We start from the raw sequence: 18,014 nt of genomic DNA on the forward strand, positions 1-18,014 counted from the left end.
GAAATCAGCACCAAACTGTTCACTGTTCTGTTCCCTACACTCCCATGCCAAGTACAGAACAGTAGCTGCGGCGAAGGTGTGCGCTCTACCGAGTGCCCGTTCTAGTTCAGATATAGCAACATTCAGGCTTGGTACGTTTTTTGTCCATGTCATTCGCAAACCCGCTGTCAAGTCAACGCCTGACATTCAACGGAAGGTGGTACAGGAATGTGGAATTTATTGGTTCATCATTTTCCTTTCGCCGTTTTTTTTCCCAAGTCATTCACGAACCGGGTGTCCATGCCTGAAGTCCAAAATTTTTTAATACTGACATGATTTGCTAACTGGTATCTCGACCCAAGTCATACTATCCTCTTCAACTAAAGTATCAGACAAGCCCGGATACACTGTTGTTAGACTATAGGTCTTGTTTCTCCATCCCATTGGACGTGTCTGGTTGTTGGTGTACAAAAGCATCAATGAAAGATCAAAACCATTCTGTGGTAGATGTGGAGAGGACAGCGTGGTAGGTGTGGAGAGGCCAGGGTGGTAGGTGTGGAGAGGCCAGGGTGGTAGGTGTGGTGAGCACAGCGTGGTAGGTGTGGAGAGGATAGGGTAGTAGGTGTGGAGAGGACAACGTGGTAGGTGTGGAGAAGACAGCATGGTAGGTGTGGAGAGGACAGCGTGGTAGGTGTGGAGAGGACAGCATGGTAGGTGTGGAGAGGACAGCGTGGTAGGTGTGGAGAGAACAGCGTGGTAGGTGTGGAGAGGAAAGCGTGGTAGGTGTGGAGAGGACAGCGTGGTAGGTGTGGAGAGGACATCGCGGTAGGTGTGGAGAGGACAGCGTGGTAGGTGTGGAGAGGACAGCGTGGTAGGTGTGGAGAGGACAGCGTGGTAGGTGTGGAGAGGACATCATGGTAGGTGTGGAGAGGACAGCATGGTAGGTGTAGAGAGGAAAGCGTGGTCGGTGTGGAGAGGACAGGGTGGTAGGTGTGGAGAGGACAGCGTGGTAGGTGTGGAGAGGACAGCATGGTAGGGGTGGAGAGGACAGCATGGTAGGTGTGGAGAGGCCAGCGTGGTAGGTGTGGAGAGGACAGCATGGTAGGTTTGGAGAGGACAGCATGGTAGGTGTGGAGAGGACAGCATGGTAGGTGTGGAGAGGCTAGCGTGGTAGGTGTGGAGAGGACAGCATGGTAGGTGTGGAGAGGACAGCATGGTAGGTGTGGAGAGGACAGCATGGTAGGTGTGGAGAGGACAGCATGGTAGGTGTGGAGAGGACAGCATGGTAGGTGTGGAGAGGACAGCATGGTAGGTGTGGAGAGGCTAGCGTGGTAGGTGTGGAGAGGACAGCATGGTAGGTGTGGAGAGGACAGCATGGTAGGTGTGGAGAGGACAGCCTTCATTCTGTTTGCAGCAGGGACCACACATCTGCGCATGTCCCTCAGGTTCTGACGCAAGCACCGGTGGTCTGCGGAGGATGCTTCACCAAACAAGAAGTGAAAAACTATTATTTGTGCTCACACCTGCACCTTACGCACCTATGGGACCATGATCAGACAGACAAGTCGACGTCATTGTCTATCCAGATGCCCGTACAACGCTGCCCACCTGGCCAATTCGACAGACTTCCTACTTGCATGTTTTTTGCATCAACCAGCCGATGAGAAATCCCACAGTTTTCCGTTTGCAGACACCTGGGATGCCTTAAGCCTGTGCATGGCTTTTGCTGCCCCCTTGACACTCCCTTGGAGCTGAAGAGGAGGCACTTGCGCATTTCGCGGTTTCCTGTGTTTTCTGTTTCACTTTTTGTGCGGTTCAGATGCCTCGGCGGAACGACGCACCTCGCTCCAACTTCATATTTCTAGTGCACAAAGACAACCCCCCTCACCTTTTTAGTATGCTGTGTCCATGGGCGGTGGAGGCAACGCCTTTGCCATCGCTTCTTGCTACATTAGTTTTACAACCGAGCCGTTGCCTAGCTCCTGTACGATGTGGCATGTGGACACACGAGTGGTTGCTCGTTATGAGAGGCCAAGTGCAGAGGGTGGATGTTCACCTGGCATCTCTTAGGTTTTGGATCCATATTCGTGTGGGAAGGCAGTGGTACTGAAGGATGCGGATACTTAAATTGCATGAAGAATGCACATCAGGATGCTGTCGACCAAATGATTAAGAATCTGTCTGATGATCATCAGGAGTTTCAGGGCAACAATGGCATCCAGATGGCAGTCCTGCAGTCTAATACGTCAGTTACATTTCTGTAAACAGGATGCCTTCCTTATGGCTTTTTTCATAAAGCAGAATGCTTGTCCCATCACTTTTAACATTCAGTGACGTCACTACACTGTGCTTCATGGTGGATAAATTGAGCTCAGTGGTGGATCATTTTTACTCCCGCCAGGGAGTAATGCATTCGATCGTGTCCGTGTCCGTGTGTGTGTGTGTGTGTGTGTCTGTTTGTGTGTTCGTGTGTTTGTGAACAAGATATCTGGAAAAGTTCTGAACGGATTTGGATGAAAGTTGGTGGGATGATTGCCCTTGGGATAAGGAAGAATTGATTAGTTTTTGGTGAAGCTCAGGATATTATTCCGGATCCAGGAATTTTTTGAAGGATTGTTTACCATTGGAAGACAGGGCTCATTTTTTTTTTTACATTATCTTCTATATATTCTATATTTAACATTGTGATATGAAAATAGTTTTCATATTTGTTGTAAATGTAGTTTAAACTTGTGGTTATGCGTTAGAGCGGTGTATTTTGTTAGCAGCGTCGTCTTCAAGGTTCTTTTTTTTTCTAATAAGGACATATTCTGTCATTTTAAAACCACCATAATGTGTATTAGGTTTCCCCGTTTCATAAAATGTATTGTTTGATACGTATAATGCTTTAAAATTGTTTTTTTGTTTTTTTGTTTTTACCTCAGAAGAGATATCAACATTTACCTCAGCGAATGTCAATCGCGGTGTCAGTATTTAATGAACTTATAAAGACTTCGGTGAGTTATAGGTGTGACCAGCATGTGCACGGGATTCTTCCCAGAAGAATGAGTGGTCGCATTAGCTTGTACGACTTAAAATGAGCGAGATTTGTTTTGACGTTTGGGCCAGTTTTACATGTTGTATCCCTAAGGAATGAAACGAACGTTTTTCTGGCTTACAATTTTATTTGAAGTCACACATGCCTCAAAATACACTCACTTATATAGAATTGAACGCTGAATCCGAAAATGTAAGTGAAATTGCCTTGTTTTTTTAAACATTATCTTCTACATATTCTAAATATATATCTGTGCAGTGTCTGTCTTGTGTTGTCTTGTCTTGTGTTGTCACTGAACTACTCCCTCAAACTTTTGTGAAATCGTACTATTCCAACTCGACCCACGGCGGGAGTATGCGCTCCACTGAGTGGCGTTCTAGTTGAAGTTGTCAGCAACGACAAATCCTCTTACATTCAACAATGCTAATGTGATGAACATATTCGCCGAATCTTTCCAGAAAGATATTTCAATTTTAGGAACACCTGGTTGCCAAGGTGTCTCGATAACTATTTGGACAAGCTCAAAGACATTGACATTTCTGCAAGTCGTATTGGTGGATGTGATCCTGATCCTTGAGATGATCTCTCAGACATTTTCACTCCTCTAAATATTTAGAAGATCCATTTGGCAGACACCTTAAAGAGTATAAAGATATTGAGTCAAGATGTTTTCCATAACTTATCTTCAGAGCACAGGCAATGTGTGGAACATTCCTTCATCTGTCACTGTGTCATGCTCTGGACTCGCTCAGCTCTGAGAGCTGTTTCTGAACTGCAGTGATGGCCAGCATCAACATCGGTTTATCACCACCTACCTCTCCTACTCTAATGCACCTCCTAGGTTTTCACTGTTAGCTTTTTACAGAGCTGAAACCACATATTATTTCAAAAATATTCCAACAACTCAGAATTACAATCTCGTGAAATATCACATGTGGATGAAAAATATCAAATAAGGATCTTTTTTTACACAAAATCCCGTGTATAATATGTATATATATATTTATTTATTTATTTATTTATATGTATATACAGTGCATTCAGAAAGTATTCAGACCCCTTCACTTTTTTCACATTTTGTTAGGTTGCAGCCTTATGCTGAAATCGTTTAAATTCATTTTTTCCCTCATCAATCTACACTCAATACCCCATAATGACAAAGGGAAAACAGGATTTTAGAAAGTTTTGCACATTTATTAAAAAGAAAAACTGAAATATCACATTTACATAAGTATTCAGACGCTTAACTCAGTACTTAGTTGAAGCACCTTTGGCAGCGATTACAGCCTCGAGTCTTCTTGGGTATGACACGACAAGCTTTGCACACCTGGATTTGGGGATTTTCTGCCATTCTTCTCTGTAGATCCTCTCAAGCTCTGTCAGGTTGGATGGGGACCGTCGGTGGACAGCCATTTTAAGGTCTCTCCAGAGATGTTTGATTGGGTTCAAGTCAGGGCTCCGGCTGGGCCACTCAAGGACCTTCACAGAGTTGTCCCTAAGCCACTCCTGTGTTGTCTTGGCTGTGTGCTTATGGTCATTGTCCTGTTGGAAGGTGAACCTGCGGCCCAGTCTGACGTCCTGAGCGCTCCGTTTCAGGTTTTCATTAAGGATATCTCTGTACTTTGCTCCGTTCATTGTTCCCTCAACTCTGACCAGTCCTCCAGTCCCCCAGTCCCTGCTGCTGAAAAACACCCCCACAGCATGATGCTGCCACCACCATGCTTTACCGTTGGGATGGTATTGGGCAGGTGATGAGCGGTGCCTGGTTTCCTCGAGACATGACGCTTAGAATTGAGGCCAAACAGTTAAATCTTGGTTTCATCAGACCACAGAATCTTGTTTCTCACAGTCTCAGAGTCATTTAGGTGCTTTTTTGCAAACTCCAAGCGTCTTTCATATGTCTTTCACTGAGGAGAGACTTCCGTCTGGCTACTCTGCCATAAAGCCCAGATCGGTGGAGTGTTGCAGTGATGGGTGTCCTTCTGGAAGTTTCTCCCATCTCCACACAGGATCTCTGGAGCTCAGCCAGAGAGTGACCATCGGGTTCTTGGTCACCTCTCTTACCAAGGCCCTTCTCCCCCGATTGCTCAGTTTGACCGGGCGGCCAGCTCTAGGAAGAATCCTGGTTGTTCCACACTTATTCCATTTAAGAATTATGGAGGCCAATGTGCTCTTGGCAACCTTCAATGCAGCAGAATTTTTTTTGTAGGCTTCCCCAGATCTGTGCCTCGACACAATCCCGTCTCTGAGCTCTGCAGGCAGTTCCTTCGACCTCATAGCTTTGTTTTTGCTCTGATATGCATTGTCAGCTGTGAGACCTTATATAGACAGGTGTGTGCCTTTCCAAATCATGTCCAATCAATTACCTCCTTAGACATCGAGTACATCCGTATGACGTCCGCCTTTATCACGTCATAATTTGTCAACCTGTTTGTTTTGTTCATGATCTGCATTTGACAATTCACAAATGACATTTGGTTTATTTGGTTTATTTGGTTTCATGTGAAGACATTCTTCCATAGTGCGATGTAACGATGAATACGAAACACCCAACTCTGCAGAACATTTCTGCAATGATTTTTCGGGCGATCTGAGAACGGATATTTTAATGTTTTGAATTCACAAATCACGAAAGTTTGGTCGTCAGCTGCGTTTGCTGTCACTTCAAGTCTGAAATTCTTTCTTTCCACCCCCCCACCCCCCGCCCCCTCCCAAAGATGAAGATTTGATTTTGACGGTGCTGGCTTACCGAAACTCTCCTCGAAGTCTTATTGCACCTGTTTCATCGTCTTGTTTGTGTTTCTCCTCTCGTGGAACCACACCACGCTGCTACCAGCCTCTCTTCCACTGTAAATGGGCTGGTGTCTGCCATCTTGGTTTTAATGCATTATTAGTCCCCTACCGGTGTACACCGGAGGGGACTATAGGTTTTGCACTCCGTCCCTCCGTCTGTCAGTCTGTCAGTCTGTCCGTCCGTCACGCAAAGAACAGTTTTCCGGACTTTTTTTCTAAACTCTTCATGCTAATGATTTCAAACTTGGTACATGGTTTCCTCATGATAAGTTACAGATCAAGTTCGAACTTCACGACGTTTCGATCATTTTTGACAAAGTTATGGCACTTTGAACTTTGGGAATTTCCCCAACAGTTTTCCGGACGACAGACTGCCGGTAGGGGACATGTATTGCAGCGCAATACTCGGAATGCTTGTTTGTACTAGCAACGGTACCCGCTATAGGGGCGGGGCATCAATTGGGAGGCCCAAATGAAAAGGCAAAATATCAGAAATTGAAGACTTTTTTTATTTTAAACGATTCATATAAACATCCGTTAAATCATATCACACGCAAATCATCAAAATCTAAACAGTATTTGTAGAATTTCAATAAAAGCCACGTCACTGTTCATATCGGTAAATATTATTCCATCGTGTTTGGAAAAACTGGAAAATTGGAAAAATTGGAAAATTGGAAAAAAAATTGGAAAAACAATGTAGCCTATTTTACTCCAAGGAGTCCCAGGATTACCCACCCAAAATATCGTTGCGATCGGTTCAGCCGTTTTTGCGGTACCTGGGAACGGACAGACAGACATTTGGTGAATTATAGTACGATTATTTGAAAAAAAAGAACAGCAGTGTAAATGCGTGTTATAAACAAATTTTGTATAAGCAGCTAAAACCGTGTGCTGAGACTTATAACCCAACCTGTAGGTTTGAACGGTGGAGGGATTTGTGTTAATAAAAAAAATAGAAATAAAAAAAGAATAATAATAATGAGTCCTGGTCGGGGGGAGGTGTTTTGCTAACCAGAGAGGGTCTTCAAAAGGCCGCTGCTCATGGTCAAAAGGGGAGACTTGACAGGTATGCACCTTGAATGATGTCATTTGACCTCCGTGACCCCGTGCACGCATTGAAAATACTCCAAGCCAAGCCAGGCCCGTACAGGCATCCCAAAGGCACGATGGCGAGGTGGTTGACCTGTGTAATTCTCCACCACCATTTTTAGCCTCCAGGGTCCCTCGACATGTAATATGCACACTTCTCTGCCAGCATTTATCACTTCTATATGAATGCTTTATCTCATTCAACCTCTGAAATGTAAAAAAATAATAAGATACCTTTCGCTCCAGAGGTTTTGCAATAGAACTCACTGGGCAATCGGTCAGCAAGTACTGAATGTTGCAAAATTAGTCATGGTCTTCACACTCACCTCTGAGCTATCTAGCATGGGTTTGCATCCTGGCCCAGCTATAAACTGTCATCCTGGTGTTTTGCAGGCATCAATACAATATGTGGGCGTTAAGCCGAGCGTCCCATCTGCCGGTATTAGTTGGTGGACGTTGAAGATCCCAACGGTGTCCTTTGCGAAGAGTAGGCGAGTTATCGCCGGCACCATGAACAAATTCCAAATTCCTGGTATAACCTACAGGGTGCACAGTTGCACCTCCAGCGAATTATGTTACCCGAAGCCATGTGATGCGTGCAAAAGATGAAGGAGCGACCGTCTTCGTGTTACATGTTCTAAAAATGTATGCCCAGGTCTCTTATAGCTCTTTCTCTTGTGTCCTTAACTCCTGCCCCTGCTCCCCAACTCCTTTACACAATCTTACTATAATTCACCAAATGTCTGTCTGTCTGTTCCCAGGTACCGCAAAAACGGCTGAACCGATCGCAACGATATTTTGGGTGGGTAATCCTGGGACCCCCTGGAGTAAAATAGGCTAGATTGTTTTTCCAATTTTTTCACAATTTTCCAATTTTTTCCCAATTTTTCCAATTCTCCAATTTTTCCAAACACGATGGAATAATATTTACCGATATGAACAGTGATGTGGCTTTTATTGGAATTCTACAAATACTGTTTAGATTTTTATGATTTGCGTGTGATATGATTCAACGGATGTTTATATGAATCGTTTAAAATAAAAAAAGCCTTCAATTTCTGATATTTTGCCTTTTCATTTGAGCCTCCCAATTGAAGCCCCGCCCATAGGGCAGGTACCGTTGCTAGTATTTATTAATTCACCCCCAACCCCCAATTCCCCTCCTTTCTTGTATGTTTAATTTGTAAATCGTACCTTGTGAGTTGTGGCTGCACAACAACTGTCGACCATTACATTTGACATTAGGGTCAGTCCCCATGGCTCTCGGTGAGATTAGGGTCCTTCCTTCTACTCTTAGGACTTAGACGCTATCTATTAATTACATAGGCACTCCAAGATGAGCTGGGATTTTAAGAGGAGAGAGTGAGGGAAGAGGAAGGAGTTGTAAGCGAGGATAAAGGAGGTTTAGAGGAGATACAAGTCTGGTGTTGGCTTTACAGTTAAGGAGATGGCTTAAGATCTTAAGGTCTTGAGGTTGAGCCCCTGTCGTGCCGTTAAATAACACCAGGTGGGTTGACTCACCCTGTCATCCTTCCGAGGTTGGTGAAATGAGTACCAGCTTAATGGTAACAGGGGTACTGCATCAGCGGCACTGCTGCGCTTCCAGTAATGGTGCAACCAACAACGACAAGCTGCATACGAATCAACAACAACAACTACAACGAGGAGATATGAATAAGTGGAGAGATTGGTTGGGGCATAAAGGGGGTGAAATGTCAAAGCATCCACCATATTTATGTACGTAATAAATAGATGGCTTTGCTCCATACTGCCTGCAATGCTCCTTATTGGACATGAACAATGCAAAAAAATATACTTGCGAGTGAAATGGAAGGTTCAGACTGTGATTGCTTACGGCACACATCATCCCTCATGAAATTCTTCTTCTATACAATGACTCTCGACAAGTGCCTTCTTGCATGAGAAAGCCCAATATCTGCCCGGGGGCCAATAAGCTTCCATTGAATGCAGCATGGGTGGTGGGTAGCTTGGAGGCTTAGGGAAGAGACATTTTCAAATATTTGGCTACAATTCTGCCAGGCATGTTTGCCAAGTGGATGAGTGGCACCAACTGTACATAGTGTTCGGATTGAGAGGTGGAAAAGATGGCGGATGTGGGAGAGGACAGCAACAAACTCTTCACTCAACCAAAAACAAAGGCCACGGGATCGAAGGGTTTTCGACGATGATCAAGCAACGCAGGTAAATCATTATACGAGGGAGCAAATAATTTCTGGCAACGAGAGGGAACATTCCAAGTGCGCTGTGCTGCACAAAGCAATATGGCGTCGCACCGTTGGCTTCGTTTGCACAGACGAGACGAGAATTTTCCGATGGATTACAGAGCAGGTCTGGCTGGCTCCAATGGGGTTCAATTGCATCAGCACAGCCTCAAGGTAGCTCCACCGATGCACGCCTAGAATGTCCTTTGCAATCCTATTATCCTCGTATTAAGACTGTACCTGTGATTTTGAATGACTGCAAATGATGAATTAGCTAGGCGGCGCGTCGCCCATTCATAGGGTGGATCGTTCACATTAGGATACAAACATGCAATTTGGCTGTTATGTTCATATCTAAATAGTCTTTAAATCCAGTCGAATAGCCAACTCGACATTAAACATGGCCACCATTTCCTTCAAAATGGCCGCCAAAATTTCTAAAATGCGCCATAAACTTTTTAATATTGAATTTAGGATGTACGAGTATTAATACAAAAATCACAGAACTACATATTATTTATAAGACGTATATAGATAACATTTTCAATTTACCTAATTAAGATAAATTGAAAATTTTAACAACCTAAATTGTTTTTTTCAATTACATAGTAGGTTCTAGAGGGCAACCACTCAGGGTAGTCCTACTGTTCGATCTTAGGAGCGTTAAAGTGGTGTCCGGAACCATCTTACACTCTCCGTGTCAGGATTGTTGAACTTTCTTAATCTCTCACTCAAACTACAGCTACCGGCCTAGTAGTCAGGTTCACTATGTCATTTCGTTGGAATTTTTGGGGGATTTGGAAAACTATATATTTTTGGAAACTATATTGTATAGTCAGTCAGAAAACCAATGTTGCTATTTGCACAGACTCCTGTATGGCGGCCATCTTGGATTTTCAAAATTGCCGCCGTAGAACTAATTTTTCTCAATATCTCAGCTTCTAAATAACATAAAGCTTTGATTCTAACGGCTAAACATACATTTTCAAGGGCCCCAAATCCAATGGTAACAAGTTCGATAAGCTAGACATGACCATAGAGCTCCTATGTGGCGGCCATCTTGGATTTTTCAAACTGGCCGCCGTAAACTTGATGTTTCTCAATATCTCAGCTTCTAAACAACATAAAGCTTTGATTCTAACGGCTAAACATACATTTTCAAGGGCCCCAAATCCAATGGTAACAAGTTCGATAAGCTAGACATGACCATAGAGCTCCTATGTGGCGGCCATCTTGGATTTTTCAAACTGGCCGCCGTAAAATTGATGTTTCTCAATATCTCAGCTTCTAAACAACATAAAGCTTTGATTCTAACGGCTAAACATACATTTTCAATAACTTGCTCAATTCTTCTCCAGCTTGGAGGTGAAGCACCAGGTCAGCACTCCGTGATGCTGCCACGAATAACAGGATTGTCTCCACCCGATGTAGATAGTTCATCATTGACTTGAACATTGCATTCTTGGATCTCCATGCTTCCCACTCCTCGAGTGCCGTCACCACCCCATCAGATGTCAAGACTTGAAGGAGTTTGGTGTTTGCTTGTTTTACAGATTCAGCTTTCGTGCACTTGTTCGTCTCAGCACAGGCAGCTTCTACCCCCTCTGTTGCCTCGAAACACACATCCTTTACTTGTGGGTTGTCCTTCAAGAACTCCTCCAGAACCATTTCATAAAGTGCTACATATGAATATATATGGGCACGGAGAGACCGCTTGTAGTGTGTACATTTCAGGATTTGCCGCGTCGTGGCTGGACCATAGACATCAGCTTCTACCCAAGCATCATCAATGCCTGAGTTCTCCATGGAGGCTCCGAGGGCTCGGAGAGCCGCCATGACAACATGCAGCTCACCCAGTCTGGGGACGACTGTGCGTTTCAAGTCAGGTCTTGCATCCAGCAGTTGCACCACCTTCTTGTAGAGGGCCATGTCAAATGAAATTACAGTGGGATGATCTTCACCAACTGCCAACATCCTTAGCTGACTGGCTTGCATGATCACGGTCAGTAGGGTTGGCCACTCATGCGCCACCTCTGGAAGTAGTGGCAAGGCACCAACCCGAGTCATGGACTGGCGTTCAGACAAGAGCGAGTTGTATCCTGCCCAACCTGGAATCTTGCTGGAGTGTTCCCTCGCTTTCATCCTGGATAGAGCAGAAGCAACAACCCATCCCAGTTGTGTCAGTTGATAGGATCTGGAGACCCCCTTGTTGATGACAAACTCCTCTGTTCTCTTCGTAAGCTGTGGTTTCGGCTTGTCACAGTGCAGCACATCTACATGGTATGGAGTGACCGATAGACTCTGTGCATCACCGATGATCAGAGGTTGCGCAACTGGTTCTCCAGGCACATCTGACTTCTGGTACACTGCAGTAATCGTTGCGTGAGTGGTTCCTTTCCCGTCAGGAGTATCCTCGGCAAAGTCCGTGTTGTCTGCAGCAAAGAACACAAAGGCTCCCCTTTTCAGGAATGGTGGCACGTACAGACCTTCAAACCGCCTGGTGTTTTCTACGACAGCATTGGCAAGAGCAGTTTCCATGAGGAGGGCGCGGACAATCGAAACACAGTAGCCATGTGCATTGAGAAGTCCCATCAGCTTTTTGTTGCGTGTGTCATGATGGACAGTCAGAGCCAATCCCAGGACTTGGGGGTTTTCTCTTGAATGGGGTGGCCTGAATGTTGCGGATTCGCTGCTTGGTTTGTACTTCACCTGTCTGTTGGATTTGAATCCATACATGATGTTCTGACTCACAGTGAGTGTTCATCTGTCAATAACACTGGTCCTCTTCTCAGTTTCCAGCTTGTCGACAGGCCCTACCATTACCCAGCGGATCATGGTGTATAGTTCAGCCGGAACATCGTTGATATCGCTGGACACCTGTATGGTATTTGCTTCCTGGTCCTTCTTAATGAATTCTGCGATGCTCTTCCGTATCACTTGTGCTGCTTTGTAGATTGTCTTCATGTTGTTCTCGTCATCGCCATCACTTGTGATTGCAGAATGAACCATGCTTTCCTCACATGCATCTGGACAGTAGAGGATGGCCGATTTTCTTCGGTCTTTTTGGAGAACAGATGTCACGCTTGGCAACTCAGTGACGATTCTTTCTTTCAGCCACTTTCTATTGAATGTAGGTACATGCTTTTCCAAGTGTTCTGTGCCAATCATATTGACATAAGTGGTTTCAATGTCATCCATGGAGAGATAAGCTTGGTTTTGTGTTTTGACATCTATCAGGTTGATCATCTCAATCAGACTTGCCCGTTGCAGCAATAGTTCTTTGTCTGCGCTGCTTCTGTTTGCGCTAGGTCTGTCTCGTACTACATGGAACACATGTCTTCTCCAACAAGATTTGTGGTACCGAAGGTCAATTGCGTGTGCATTACCTGGTGAGATACATGTGTTGAATCGTGTTTTCAATAATGCATCTTGGGACTTCTCTACAGCCTCTCTAAGCTCTTGACCAGCATTTTCAGTCCTAACCTGGTAGAGTAGTTGGCCATCATCTTTTTGGCAGAAGAAACACTGCTCTTTATCCAGTGGCACTGTATGGTGTGATTTGTCACACGAGCGTGTGAACGGGGATGTTGCATCAGATGCTGATGAGCCTGGCTCGTCAATTTCTGTGCTTCATCTCGCTTCTGTCCGCGTTTTTTTGCAGTATAGTGTCCAGTTGTTACTGCATGCGCATGGCGGTCTCTGGCACGTTGTATCTCGCTCTTGTTAGTTGCACTGGAGTAACAAGTGCGATGCCAAACTGCCTTCTCTGTAGAGAGTGTTTCTTTTGTGCTGTTTTGGAGTCGTTTATGGACTTGAACGTAGATGCCATCATGCAAACTGGCCCTTTCTTCTATTGTCTTCAATAAATGTTGGTAGGAATCTATTCTGGGGTTTAACACCAAGGATCCTTTCTTGACATCATCAGCCTTGCATAAAATGCACTGCTTACAGTTCGTGGACTCCTGGGCTTGCCCCGCCCCTTCACCATCTTGTTGCATCTCACTCATAATGTGACATGTAGAACCTGCAAAGACAGCAAAGCAAAGGGAACCGTCACCGATATATACAACCACCACCACAGACATATTGATGTATAATAGGCTACAAATACACTACCACCATCACCACAATATCAGGTACATTGCTCAGTATATAAATAATACAAAAACACACGCTGTAAACTAATTATTTTCCTCAGCTGTACCCTGGGGATCAAACTTATTACTTTAGTAGCTTGTCCACCCGTAAACAGATTTTAAGTTCTCATGAACATTAGGAGTATCTGTGTGTTATTTGGCAGTATGCCACAAAGGCCCACAAAGGGCAAAACACTCGCAGTAGAATAGTATTTCTCATTACAGTCAACACAGTCGGGTTCAGCATGTCCAGATTTTAGATTTCGTTGGATTGTTTTGGGGATTTAGAAAAATCAAAGCTCCGTCTTATTTAGAAGATGAGATCCTGAGAAACATCAATTTTACGGTGGCCAGTTTGAAAAATCCAAGATGGCCGCCACATAGGAGCTCTATGGTCATGTCTAGCTTATCGAACTTGTTACCATTGGATTCGGGGCCCTTGAAAATGTATGTTTAGCCGTTAGAATCAAAGCTCTATGTTATTTAGAAGCTGAGATATTGAGAAAAATTAGTTCTACGGCGGCAATTTTGAAAATCCAAGATGGCCGCCATACAGGAGTCTGTGCAAATAGCAACATTGGTTTTCTGACTGACTACACATTATAGTTTCCAAAAATATATCGTTTTCCAAATCCCCCAAAAAATCCAACGAAACTTTAAATCTGGACATACTGAACCTGACTATAGCTTCAATCTCTATTTCTTACAAACAAACATCATACACTTTTTCATCATAAACTTTTCTTTCTTTTTTTTCTTTTTTTGTATACAGAGTCGAGGCTCGTGAAAGAGCTAACATTTATCAAACAAAGAAATCAAACAAACAAGTAAAGAAAGCACATAAAAGTGGGAGCGGTCGACAAGATGGGGAGAGAAGGGGAGGAAGCACACAAACACAACATTTGAGGGCAGGGACATCGGGAGATGTGTGGGAGGCAGAGGGCCTGGGGGGAGGCAGGATAGGTATAAAACGCAAGGACACCAAGGACTTCCAGGAAAGAAGACAAAAGTCACCTAAAAAAAGTGGCTTTGGGGTGAAATTAGCGGGGGTAGAAAAGATCAAGGATTTGGATTGGGGAAGATAAGAGATGGTGGTGAACAGCCGTTTTAAAGACCTGGAGGGAGGAGTGGGATTGAAGAGAGTGAGGGAGTTTGTTCCAGAGGCGGGAGAAAAGAGGAATGAAGGAGTGAAGGTGAGCAGAGAGTCTTGATTTTGGCAGTTTAACCATAAGAGGGTTGCAGGCAGATCTTGTGCGACCTGCAGGAATATTTGGGGGACAGAGTCCAGAGAGCGCTGGGGGAGCAAGGCCGGAGAGGAGTCGGTAGAAGACGGAAAGACCACCAACCTGCCTGCGGTGAGTAAGTGAAAGGCCCTCGGAGATAACGTCATCGCGGGAGATTCCAATGATTCTGAATGCTTTGGTTTCAACAGCGTGAAGACGAGCTAGGTGTGAGGCAGGTGCACCAGCCCAGAGGGGAGAGCAGTATTCCATTGAGCTGCGGATGAAAGCCTTGTATGTGGTGAGGAGCTCAGGTGTGCCAAGGAAGGACTTCGCACGACGGAGGATGCCCAGTCGGCGACTGGCTTTGGAGGCCAGCTTGGAAATGTGGTTTTCCCAGGAAAGATCATGGCAGATAGTGAGACCCAAAAGTTTGAGTGACAGAACTTCTTGGAGAGGATTATTCAGAAAGTAGATGGGAGGGTTGTCCAGTCGGTCTTTTCGGAGAGACATCGTAAGAGTGTGAGATTTGTCAGGATTGAAAGACATGTTCCACTTGTTTGCCCAGTCTGTGATTTTGTCCAGGTCTGCAGAGAGTGAGGAGGCTGCAGACTGCCGATCTGAGGGATGAGGAATGGAGCGGCAGAGAGTGGAGTCATCAGCAAAGAGATAGAGAGGATTTTCAAGAGAGTCAGAGAGATCATTGATGAAGACCAGAAAAAGCACAGGGCCCAGAACACTGCCTTGGGGAACTCCAGCCTGAACAGGAAGAGGAGATGAGAGAAACCCATTCAGGGCCACACGTTGACTACGACGAGAGAGGAAGTCCGCCAGCCATGCGTGGAGATTTCCATGGATACCAAAGGAGGAGAGTTTGGTGAGCAGAGCGGGGTGCCAGACCGTATCGAAGGCACGTGATATGTCGAGGGAGACAGCTCTAATTTCCTGTTTGGCATTGAGGACCTCCATCCATTGTTGAGACAGCAGAAGCAGGATGTCCAGAGTAGAGTGACCTGGTCTGAAACCAAATTGATGATCAGAGATCAAGCCATTGGAGAAGAGGAAAGATTTCATATCCGAAAAGATTTCGGAAATTTCGGAATTTTTTGGAAAATTTCGGAATTTCATATCCGGAAAGATTTCAGATTTCATATCCGATTTCCATAATATTTCATATCCACTTTTCATCATACACTTTTCATCATACACTTTTTCATCATACACTTTTCATCATACACTTTTTCATCATACACTTTTTCATCATACACTTTTTCATCATACACTTTTTCATCATACACTTTTCATCAGACACTTTTCATCATACACTTTTCATCATCCACTTTTTCATCAAACACTTTTTAATCATACACTTTTCATCATACACTTTTCATCATATACATTTCATCATACACTTTTCATCATACACTTTTCATCACACACTTTTCACCATACACTTTTCATCATACACTTTTCATCATACACTTTTCATCATACACTTTTCATCATACATTTTTCATCATACACTTTTCATCATACACTTTTCGTCATACCTTTTTCATCATACATTTTCATCATACACTTTTTCATCATGCATTTTTCATCAAACATTTTTTCATCACACACTTTTCATCATACACTTTTCATCATACACTCACACACTTTTCACCATACACTTTTCATCATACACTTTTTCATCATGCATTTTTCATCATACACTTTTCATCACACACTTTTCATCATACATTTTCATCATACACTTTTCACCATACATTTTCATCATACACTTTTTCATCATGCATTTTTCATCATACATTTTTTCATCTTACACTTTTCATCATACACTTTGCATCATATACTTTTCATCATACACTTTTCATCATACACTTTTCATCACACACTTTTCACCATACACTTTTCATCATACATTTTCATCATACACTTTTCACCATACATTTTCATCATACACTTTTTCATCATGCATTTTTCATCATACATTTTTTCATCATACACTTTTCATCATACACTTTGCATCATATACTTTTCATCATACACTTTTCATCATACACTTTTCATCACACACTTTTCACCATACACTTTTCATCATACACTTTTCATCATACATTTTTCATCATACACTTTTCATCATACACTTTTCGTCATACCTTTTTCATCATACATTTTCATCATACACTTTTTCATCATGCATTTTTCATCAAACATTTTTTCATCATACACTTTTTATCATACACTTTTCATCACACACTTTTCCTCATACACTTTTCATCATACACTTTTCATCACACACTTTTCATCATACACTTTTCATCACACACTTTTCATCATACATTTTTCATCATACACTTTTCACCATACATTTTCATCATACACTTTTCACCATACATTTTCATCATACACTTTTCATCATACACTTTTCATCATACACTTTTCATCATACACTTTTCATCATACATTTTTCATCATACACTTTTTATCATACACTTTTCATCATACACTTTTCATCATACATTTTTCATCATACATTTTTTCATCATACACTTTTCATCATACACTTTTCATCATACATTTTTCATCATACATTTTCCATCATACACTTTTTCATCATACACTTTTCATCATACACTTTTCATCATACATTTTTCATCATACATTTTCCATCATACATTTTTTCATCATACACTTTTCATCATACACTTTTCATCATACATTTTTCATCATACATTTTCCATCATACACTTTTTCGTCATACATTTTTCATCATACACTTTTCTTACTCATTTTCACTCCTCACCTTCACAGTCTCCCTCTTTTATTTCTCTTTCCTCATATTTATCAATGCAGTTATTTTATTTAAGGCCTGACCTCGATGAGGACTATATAGTCCGTGACTAGAGCCTTCAACATTAAAAAAAAATTCAATTAAAAAAAGTTAATGGTACATTTTTCAATTTTGGCGGCCATTTTGAACAAAATGGCCGCCACGTTGAATTTCCGTTTTGGCTAAACGACTGTTTGTAAAACTTATCCATATAAGAACACATCTGCCAAATTTCATGCTTGTATCCTAATGTGAACGTTTTATGTGTTAGCCACCTTTGGCTTACATCGGCTTTCGGAGATGTGGAAGGCAAGAGCTGGCAGGTCTGTGTTTAGGAAACATTGCATGGGTGCTACCAAGGATACCTGTGTGGGGAGTATATGTGTGTAGCAAGTGGGCTTACCTGGTGTGGGAGGTGGAAACCTACTGTGAGTGTCACCGTGTACCCTGTCCGCACACTCACTTACCTGTTTGCTTGGTGTGTCCATAGACACTGTCCAGGCTGCTGGATTCCACCGCTTCTGGAATTCGTGTCTCGGGCTGGGCTCGCAATTGCTCTATTTCTCTTCCATGACGTCAATAAAGGCAAGCAAAGATGTTCGGCTCCATTGTTCACCTTGATGTCCGCTTGCTTTCTTGGACTGCATCTCAGTGGATCACCTTTTGGTGGGTTGGTAAATATGAGGGAACACAAATACA

General features: G+C 43.2%; 1 protein-coding gene and 1 long non-coding RNA gene across 2 annotated transcripts in view; one reads left to right on the top strand and one right to left on the bottom strand.

Moving 5' to 3' along the window:
• The window catches only part of TRPT1 (tRNA phosphotransferase 1), a 458,396-nt gene that overhangs the window by 233,226 nt on the left and 207,156 nt on the right, over nucleotides 1-18,014 (bottom strand). The window lies entirely within an intron of this gene.
• LOC137426949 (uncharacterized) lies at nucleotides 8,723-17,912 on the top strand. The gene is made up of 2 exons (XR_013623591.1): nucleotides 8,723-9,297; nucleotides 17,806-17,912. It is a non-coding gene; the product is annotated as an uncharacterized LOC137426949 (long non-coding RNA).

The sequence above is a fragment of the Myxine glutinosa genome, chromosome 5, assembly GCF_964187855.1.
Source record: "Myxine glutinosa chromosome 5, kmMyxGlut1.1, whole genome shotgun sequence".
Classification (NCBI taxonomy): domain Eukaryota; kingdom Metazoa; phylum Chordata; class Myxini; order Myxiniformes; family Myxinidae; genus Myxine; species Myxine glutinosa.